This window comes from Lampris incognitus, chromosome 7 (assembly GCF_029633865.1).
Source record: "Lampris incognitus isolate fLamInc1 chromosome 7, fLamInc1.hap2, whole genome shotgun sequence".
NCBI lineage: Eukaryota > Metazoa > Chordata > Actinopteri > Lampriformes > Lampridae > Lampris > Lampris incognitus.
The window spans coordinates 22052033-22061538 of record NC_079217.1 but is presented as its reverse complement, the minus strand read 5'-3'; the positions used below and the strand labels follow the sequence as shown (position 1 = coordinate 22061538).

Genomic DNA, 9506 nt, shown 5'->3' with positions numbered 1-9506 from the left:
GATGGCAGCAGTGATCTCAGTGGTGTTGATGTATGACCATTCTTGATTCTCTATGTGTTTGTATTGATCCTGTTGTTGTTGGATCCATGTAGCTCCCTCATTGTGTCTTTTGTTGTTCTCCCAGATCTTACTCCAGAACTCCTCGACTTCTTCGATCGTAGGTGGTTCACTTGACGTCTATGTTCTTCTTGCCCAGCTCACGGTGGAATTTTTTGGCATCTTCTTTGAAGATCTTGCTTTGCCAAAAGAACTTGCTCCTCTTGTCGAATCTCCTGAGTCTCTGTGCCTTTGCTTGAATCTGTTATTTCAGCATCTCTTTAACTATTGGTATATCATTCTTCTGTTTGATGTTGAGCTTTCGTTCTAGTTGTTTCCTTTTTCTCTCTTTGATGTTGGAGTTTTTCTCGACTTCACTTAGGAGTGATAGTTGTCTCCACAGTTTCCTAATCTCCTTCTCATTTTTCTCCTTCCAAACTGGTTGTTTTCTCTTCCGTTTCTGTTGTTGTCTTGATCTTTGGGATTATTAGTCATTTATTATTATTATTATTATTATTATTACTATAAAAGGCAAGCTATGTCATAGACTCTTGGAGCTTCCTGCTCCTCTTAGACCCCTCCCTCCTGCTGCTTCTCCTGCACACACCCCTCCACTCATTCTCCAATCAGCACCTGCCAGATGTCCCCACCAGTACACTGTCTCAACCCACTGGCACTCACCCTGCATTATCTGTCAGCCTATCAGTTGCTCATTCTGCCACACTCATTGCTTGTCTATTTCGTTATCCCAGTATATATTCGAGTCAGTTGGCCCTTGTTGTTTGCCAGATCGTAGTTTGTGCTCCCTGCCTGCTTCGTATCCCGCCTGATTGTATGTATTGACTTTTCTCTTGATTTTGACCTGTGCCTGCTTCCTTGTTTGAACCTTTCGCCTTATGCCCTTACCTCAGCTTGGTCAGCTTGATTTTTTGCTTTTTTGATCTCTGGAATGGACTGTACTTTGCCCTGCCAGTAATATCAGTAAAGTCACTCTTTTGCCCAACTCCTGCCTCTGCTCAGTGATTCTGCATGTGGGTCATCTCTGATCTGTGACAGTACGATCTGGCCAGGAATGGACCCAGCAGAATTTCAACACCTCTGCGCTCTGGTGGACAAGCAAGGCTCCGCTCTCAACACTCATCAGAGGGAAATGGCCACAGTAACAAAGCCGCTCGTTCCCCTGGTCTTGCATCCCAGCCATGAGCAACGTCTGCCTCCTCCCAGTGACCGCAGCAGTGAGCTCGGCCTTTGCCGTTCTTTTTTTTTCTTCCCCAAAAGGCTCTCTGGTGTTTGAGCTACAGCCATTTACCTTCCCGCCACAACAACATCTTTAAGCCATTATATCTGGTCATTGGTGGACAGAAAAATTAATTATTCAACCACCTGGAAAACCCTCTCAAAGAACAAAGCATATTCAACCAGCAGTAAAATGTGCAATCTATGTTTAACTGAAAAATATTTTATCATTTGCAAACTAGAAATGTCCACATTGAATAACAGGAATGAATTGGCCAGCAGTTGCAGACATAGATATAAGTACCTATTTTGTAATTATAAATAAATCATGCCAATAGACAAATACCCCCCCCCCAATTGGATCGTTAACAATCATGTGTTTTTGAATTTTTGAATGTCGCACTGCTCCCTTCCCCATTGGACGTTGTGCACATTATGTGCATGATGAGGAAGTAAATGGTATGTTCTTTCCCGAGTAGCTTTTATATATATATATATATATATATATATATATATATATATATATATATATATATATATCCAGTGAGTCAAGTAAATTCTTCATGAGACAGTACAAGCCTGTTTCATGCCATAAGCAATCATCAGCTGTCTTCTTATATACCTTTATATATATAAGGGCGGCACGGTGGCGCAGTGGTTAGCGTGGTCGCCTCACAGGCAGAAGGTCCTGGGTTCGAGCCCCGGGATAATCCAAACTTGGGAGTCATCTCGGGTCGTCCTCTGTGTGGAGTTTGCATGTTCTCCCCATGTCTGTGTGGGTTTCCGCCCACACTACAAAGACATGTAGATCAGGTGAATTGGCCATAATAAATTGTCCCTGTGTGTGTCGGCCCTGTGATGGCCTGGTGGCCTGTCCAGGGTGTCTCCCCACCTGCCACCCTCCCCGCCTGCCACCCAATGACTGCTGGGATAGGCTCCAGCATCCCCACGACCCTGAGAGCAGAATAAGCGGTTTGGATAATGGATGGTTGGATGGACATATATATATATAAAATTATTTATTCTCATTTATCAGGAACAGTTCATTTGTCACATGAAATGAAATGAAATGCCGTTTCCCCTAGCCCACAGCAATGCAACACAACGACCGAAACACATCCAAGAACTACAAGTAAACACATCACTGTCCAAGGGAATGAACGTCAGCCAGGATGACTGTCAGAACTGCCAGTCTGCATGGGCCAGCAGCTAGCCTGACCCACCCTGCCTCCATGTCCTGTCAGACTGCCCTCAGTGCTCCCTCCTCGGGTGCAGCTCCAGGCAGGGGCCATGGTCCCTGGGCCCACTAGACGAAGTAGACCAAGCTCTCCCAGGTGATTCAGCGTCAGCTCTCCTAGCAAGACACCCTCAACAAACCTCCCCGCACGCCACACGACATCAAAAACACCATAGTCAACACCAGGTGAGGCCTCCAGGCCAGACCGCCCTCGCTGTTATCGGAACTGCCGGTCTGCAAGTGCTAGCAGATAGCTAAGCCTGCCCTGCTTCCGCGTCTTGTCAGACCGCCCTCGTTGTTACCTCCTCATGCGCAGCTCTGGGCAAGGCCATGGTCCCTCGGCTCACAGGACGCAGCAGACCAAGCTATCCCAGCTGATCCAGCGCCAGCTCCTCCAGCCATCAAATGAAGACAAAACCCAGATGCATATGTGGACAAAGACACTGCATGGACGGCACTGGATGAGGCTGCTGCAAACACGAACCCGTGCTGCCGTCCCCCCACAGCGGCACCGGGTGAGGCCGCCACCAATGCGATTTCACACTGCCATCCCACCACACCGGAAGCGAAAGAATGTGTATATATAGGCCTCATCTTATTCAAATTACATTATCTGTTAAATTTGTAATTAAGTTTTGTTAAAACTAAGAATAACAGCTGGTCATATTCAATGTTCTTTTGATTGATGCTGGCTTGGACTCAGAATATTTCACCTTGACTCTGTACAGCACACAAGAACAGCAGCTACAGCGAAACAAAACGAAATATGGGCTAAAACCAAACAGCTGCTTAATCTGTTGGAGTCTCTCTAAACCATTTGACAGTAGAATTTGAGGAATTTATGCCAGTCAGGACAAATGAACAAATCCCTCATATTATTTTCACAGAAACAAACGGCTCACTTTCATGGGATTACAAGTCTTGTTTGACCCACCGGTTTAACAATGTGAAATAATTACACAAGTGCTCACACCCCACTGGCTGCATTACCATTATTACTGTAGCACTTCATTGTGAAGCATGCACTGATCCACTTCCTTCCAATTACCAGACTGCCACAGCAGCAATGTCCGGAACATGCCGGATGGCACAATCAAGGTCAAATTGATGAGTACATGTCAGAGATTAGTTTTGTTTTGGGGTTCACGAGGGGCCCCTAGACACACCACGCGCGCGCACGCACGCACGCACGCACGCACGCACGCACGCACACACGCACGCACACACGCACACACACACACACACACACACACACACACACACACAGACACACACACACACACACCGCTGTTAACACGTTTCATACTGTGCCGCATAAATGCAAACTTAGTTTTGGTAACTTGTTAGTGATCAAAATGACCAGCAGATGGCAGCAGTAGTGTGGAGCCAAATACACTACCGTTCAAAAGTTTGGGATCACCCAAACAATTTTGTGTTTTCCATGAAAAGTCACACTTATTCACCACCATATGTTGTGAAATGAATAGAAAATAGAGTCAAGACATTGACAAGGTTAGAAATAATGATTTGTATTTGAAATAAGATTTTTTTTACATCAAACTTTGCTTTCGTCAAAGAATCCTCCATTTGCAGCAATTACAGCATTGCAGACCTTTGGCATTCTAGCTGTTAATTTGTTGAGGTAATCTGGAGAAATTGCACCCCACGCTTCCAGAAGCAGCTCCCACAAGTTGGATTGGTTGGATGGGCACTTCTTTGAGCAGATTGAGTTTCTGGAGCATCACATTTGTGGGGTCAATTAAACGCTCAAAATGGCCAGAAAAAGAGAACTTTCATCTGAAACTCGACAGTCTATTCTTGTTCTTAGAAATGAAGGCTATTCCATGCGAGAAATTGCTAAGAAATTGAAGATTTCCTACACCGGTGTGTACTACTCCCTTCAGAGGACAGCACAAACAGGCTCTAACCAGAGTAGAAAAAGAAGTGGGAGGCCGCGTTGCACAACTGAGCAAGAAGATAAGTACATTAGAGTCTCTAGTTTGAGAAACAGACGCCTCACAGGTCCCCAACTGGCATCTTCATTAAATAGTACCTGTTAGAGCCTGTTTGTGCTGTCCTCTGAAGGGAGTAGTACACACCGGTGTAGGAAATCTTCAATTTCTTAGCAATTTCTCGCATGGAATAGCCTTCATTTCTAAGAACAAGAATAGACTGTCGAGTTTCAGATGAAAGTTCTCTTTTTCTGGCCATTTTGAGCGTTTAATTGACCCCACAAATGTGATGCTCCAGAAACTCAATCTGCTCAAAGAAGTGCCCATCCAACCAATCCAACTTGTGGGAGCTGCTTCTGGAAGCGTGGGGTGCAATTTCTCCAGATTACCTCAACAAATTAACAGCTAGAATGCCAAAGGTCTGCAATGCTGTAATTGCTGCAAATGGAGGATTCTTTGACGAAAGCAAAGTTTGATGTAAAAAAAATCTTATTTCAAATACAAATCATTATTTCTAACCTTGTCAATGTCTTGACTCTATTTTCTATTCATTTCACAACATATGGTGGTGAATAAGTGTGACTTTTCATGGAAAACACGAAATTGTTTGGGTGATCCCAAACTTTTGAACGGTAGTGTACCTCACCACCACATAGGCGGTAGAGCCAATAACATCATGATTCCAACTTTTATCATCCATTGAACAATGACATCTAAAGTTTGAAATCAAACATTGAAAATGCTTGAATCGGCACCAGGTTACTTATTTGCTTTAACATTATCAATCTATTTGAAACAGAATGGAATGGCACAACTTTAAAACAAAGATACTAAGGGTATTTCCCCCAAAGACAGCCAATTGTTGCTCATTTGTGTATCCACATGAGATGTGGAGATGTTACACCCCTGAAAAAGGGGTGAAATAATCACTAAATTGATAAGACGGGTGCTTCCTCGATGAGTATGTTATTGGAATCAATTCTTCACAAATAAGTAACAATTTACAAAATAACATAGCTATACGTAAGTAGAGAAGTAAGACAGTACACACCATATTTTACCAAAAACAGTTGAAGCTCGGTAACTCTCAATAAAATTCACCAAAACTCACTAAATTGCATCAAACATGTTACATGAATCTACTACTACTACTTTCGGCTGCTCCCGTTAGGGGTTGCCACAGCGGATCATCCGTTTCCATTTCTTCCTGTCTTCTGCATCTTCCTCTGTCACACAAGCCACCTGCATGTCTTCCCCCACCACATCCATAAACCTCCTCTTTGGCCTTCCTCTTTTCCTCTTCTCTGGCAGCTCCACAGGGTCCGAAATTAACTTTTTGGCTTACCAGCCAGGGGGACTGGTAGATGAAAAAATCTACCAGCCAAGCATATTTTATACCGGCAAAAATAATTAGTAGCCTTTTTTGTGCCATACAAACGTTTTCAGTACATATCAATGAGAGAATAAGGTATTGTGTTGACTAAGAGCTTTTAAAAATGTGCAGATTTGAAGCAAAAATATTTTTATGTAAAATTAGTCAATGGTTAAATGATAAAATGTTACAAGTATGATTTCATGTTTTATTTGCAGTATTATTGTAACTACTCGAGTGCTCCACATGCCCATCCATAGTTCCAGATTACTTGTCACTCTACAGCAGCCACTCTCTTTGTACCGTCCATGAAGTCTGGCCTCCTGCTCCTGACAGAGTCTTGGTGCCACAGATCAACAGCACTGGTTGGGTCATACTCCCTGATCTCAGGAGATGACAGCTGCACCATCAGTAGATCCGAGAGTGTGACTGAGTTGAGGTTTTATTTTTATTTCTGATTTTTCCCTTTTTTTCCTCCCAATTTAGTGGTCAATCAATCCCTATTTTAGTTCAGACATCCACCCTCATACTGCATGCGTTCGCCAACTGCATCTCTCCGGCCGGCAGTCTCGAATGAGACGCCTCGCCACTTTGGTGACAAGGCGAATCAAGGCCGAACCACTGCTTTTACTGACACACCCAGAGACAGAGACGCATTCATGTGACGAACACAAGCCGACTCCGCCCCCCTCTTGAAGACAGCGTTGCCAATTATTGCTGCTTCATCAAGTCCGGCCATAGTCGGATCTGACGAGACCGGGGCGCGAACCCCAGTCCCCATTGGGCAACTGCATCAACAAAAAGCCGATGCTTTGACCGCTACACCACCGCGGACGCGCCAATCAGTTTTAACCTGTTTCATGGTGTTGAAGCTAGCACACAGCTAACATTAGTGCAAACTAGGTGTCACATACTAGTGCTAGCTGGCTAACGTTAGCTACAGCCAGCACTTTGTTTATGCTGTATAAGGATATTTTGAGATGACAACTAAATTCACTTACTCGCACATCCATTCGAAGTCAGAGAAATTTTCATGCTGGTCTGCTCGGACATGGCTATTAGCACCTTTACGGAGGAAACAGTGAACCAAGGCTGGCGAAGCTAATCTAATATTGCAGGTAATGGAGTCTCCTATCACTAGCGTGCGTTGCTTTACTCTGTTGACCGGAGCGGGCGAAGCACACTGGCCGGTAGGACTACCAACACGGCTGGTGAGTGGCGAAACCCGGTTTGTAGTCGGGAGAGGTGACTGCAGACCAGGCCACACGACCGGTGGCTTGCTCTTGCGAGCCTTCCCACGCCGGTAAACAGAGACAAACTCCGCCGCGTCTGCCGACGCAGCTGAGCTAGTGCTAACAGTAGCAGGTCTGCTGTCAGGCCTGGGGCTAAGGCTATCTGGAGTGCCTGTCACATCTAACGTAATCCTAGCCGAAAGAAGCTGCTCTAACTCACGGACACGTCTCTTTAGTAGAGACAACCTATCTGTAACTACGGAGCAGTCACCACAAACCATCGTTTTAATGAGCCTGCTTTGACTGCAAATGTATTAGCGCTAACTGCCAAGCTAGGCTAAGCTCAAAGCTAGTAACAAACTAGGAACGAGAAGCTGCCTACTAAACACAAGAGTCGTATGAGAAAGAAAACTAGAAAATCTAGCGATAAGTGAACTAAGCACAGAAAATAGCTAAATCAGAACATAATGAAGAGGTTAGGGCAGAATATAGAGAAGAGATAGTCAAAAAATAAAAGTATTAATGCATTAATGTCAAGCAGTCAGATGGAAAATATGCTCAAAAAATTGATGCAGAAATTTATTGATCCTGTAGAATTACAGAAACATAGCAACGTAATGCACATCGACTGCAGTAAGGTGAAGCCAAACAAGCAGATATTCATTGACTTTATAACTCAGTGCAAGCTGCGAAATCTGATTGAAAATGGTGTGAGGGAGCTGATATGCTGAAACATGGGGACGCGCTTCCTGAAAGAGGAGGGTAGTGTAATGTGCATGGATAAATAGACTCACTAGCCCTTGGCTAACAGGTCAGACCCTTTCTAGTGTGTCACAATCCCTCATGCTGTCTGGTCCAAGTGGAGCACGTGGCAGCGCATCAGCTGCCACTAGCTGTTTCCCTGGAACATGAATGATTCAGTACGTGAACCTCATCATCCTCAGCCTGAATCTGAGTATTGTTGGAGGTAAGTCATCAAGTGGTCGGGAGCCTAACAAGGATATCAGAGGCTTGTGGTCTGTACGCACAGTGAAGTCCAACCCCAGGAGATAGGCGCGCAGGTCACAGCAAGGGCCTCTTTCTCGATCTGTGCATATCAAGTTTCAGTCGGCGTCTGTATTCTCCATCTGGCTGTTGCTGCATTATCACTCCTCCAAGGCCATATGACGATGCATTTATGGACACAAGAATTTCACTTTTCATACTATACTGCACTAAGACAGTTGGCGAGCTGAGCTCCTTCTTTACTTCCTCAAAGGCCATCTTTTGCTGCATGTCCCATGTCTACATGCTGTCATTTTTCAAGAAGTCTCTCAAAGGCTTTGTGAGACTGGGCAGGTGAGGGGAAAATTTGCCGACGTGGTTCACCATCCCCATAAAGCGTCTCACTCCTTCAACATTGTGAGGTTCTGGCATGTTGACGATGGCTTTAATTTTGCCTGGGACTGCCTCAGTCCCTTGAGCACTAATTTTATGCCCCAGAAACTTCACTTCATTCACCCCAAACTCACATTTTTCATTTAGAGTCAGACCTGCACTCTCAAACGTTCGGAGGACTTCACACAACCTTTCATCATGCTCTGTCTGGTCTTTGCCGAACACCAAGCAGTAATCTGTGTGGCACAGTGTTCCTGGTGTGCCTGCAACAATCTGTGAGATTCTCAGCTGAAAGTGCTCAGGCGCTGAGGAAATCCCAAAGGGTAGCCGCTTAAAATAATACCTGCCGAAAGGTGTAATGAACGTCGTCAAGGGCTCAGAGTATTTATGTAAGGGTATTTGCCAAAATCCTGATGTACCGTCCAGTTTGTAGAACACTACTGCTCCATCTAGCTTTGCAAGTGTGTCATCCACAGCTGGAAGTATGTGTCTCTCTCGATGCACACTTTCATTGAGTCTTGTTAAGTCTATGCAGATCCTAATGTTTCCATTGGGCTTTGGCACAACCACCATTCCTGCACACCACTTGGTGGGCTCTTGAATTTTTCGGATGACTCCCATGTTTTCCATCCTATGGAGTTCTGACTTCACTTTGTCCCGAAGGGGTAGTGCTACACGTCGAGGCACTGACAGTGCATATGGTGTTGCCCCCCGGGTTCGCATCCCGGCTCTGGTGGTGTCCGGGCTGCCCCCCGAATTCGCTACAGCTACATTGGTGTCAGAAGTGGGATGGCGAGACCGTGAGGCCATCAGAAGTGCGTGCGCCCAGAGGCGTGAGAGAGCTGATGTGCTGAAGCGCGGGGACGCACTTCCCGAAGGAGAGGGGTATTATAACGTGCATGGATAAACAGACTCGCTAGCCCTAGGCTAACAGGTTGGACACTTTAGTCGACTGGTTAATACTGTCGCCTGTGGTGAGGGAGACCAGGTTCGCATTCCGGCTGTGGCGGTTCCCAGCTGCCCCCTGAATTCGCTACATTGGTTTGGGTGTGATTCTACAGAGT

The 9506-nt window shown here is 45.3% G+C and overlaps 1 long non-coding RNA gene across 1 annotated transcript; it reads left to right on the top strand.

The window, feature by feature from the left end:
• Positions 1-777: 777 nt before the first annotated feature.
• On the top strand, positions 778-2906 carry LOC130116163 (uncharacterized). The gene is made up of 3 exons (XR_008810541.1): positions 778-868; positions 1057-1271; positions 2358-2906. It is a non-coding gene; the product is annotated as an uncharacterized LOC130116163 (long non-coding RNA).
• Positions 2907-9506: the final 6600 nt, after the last annotated feature.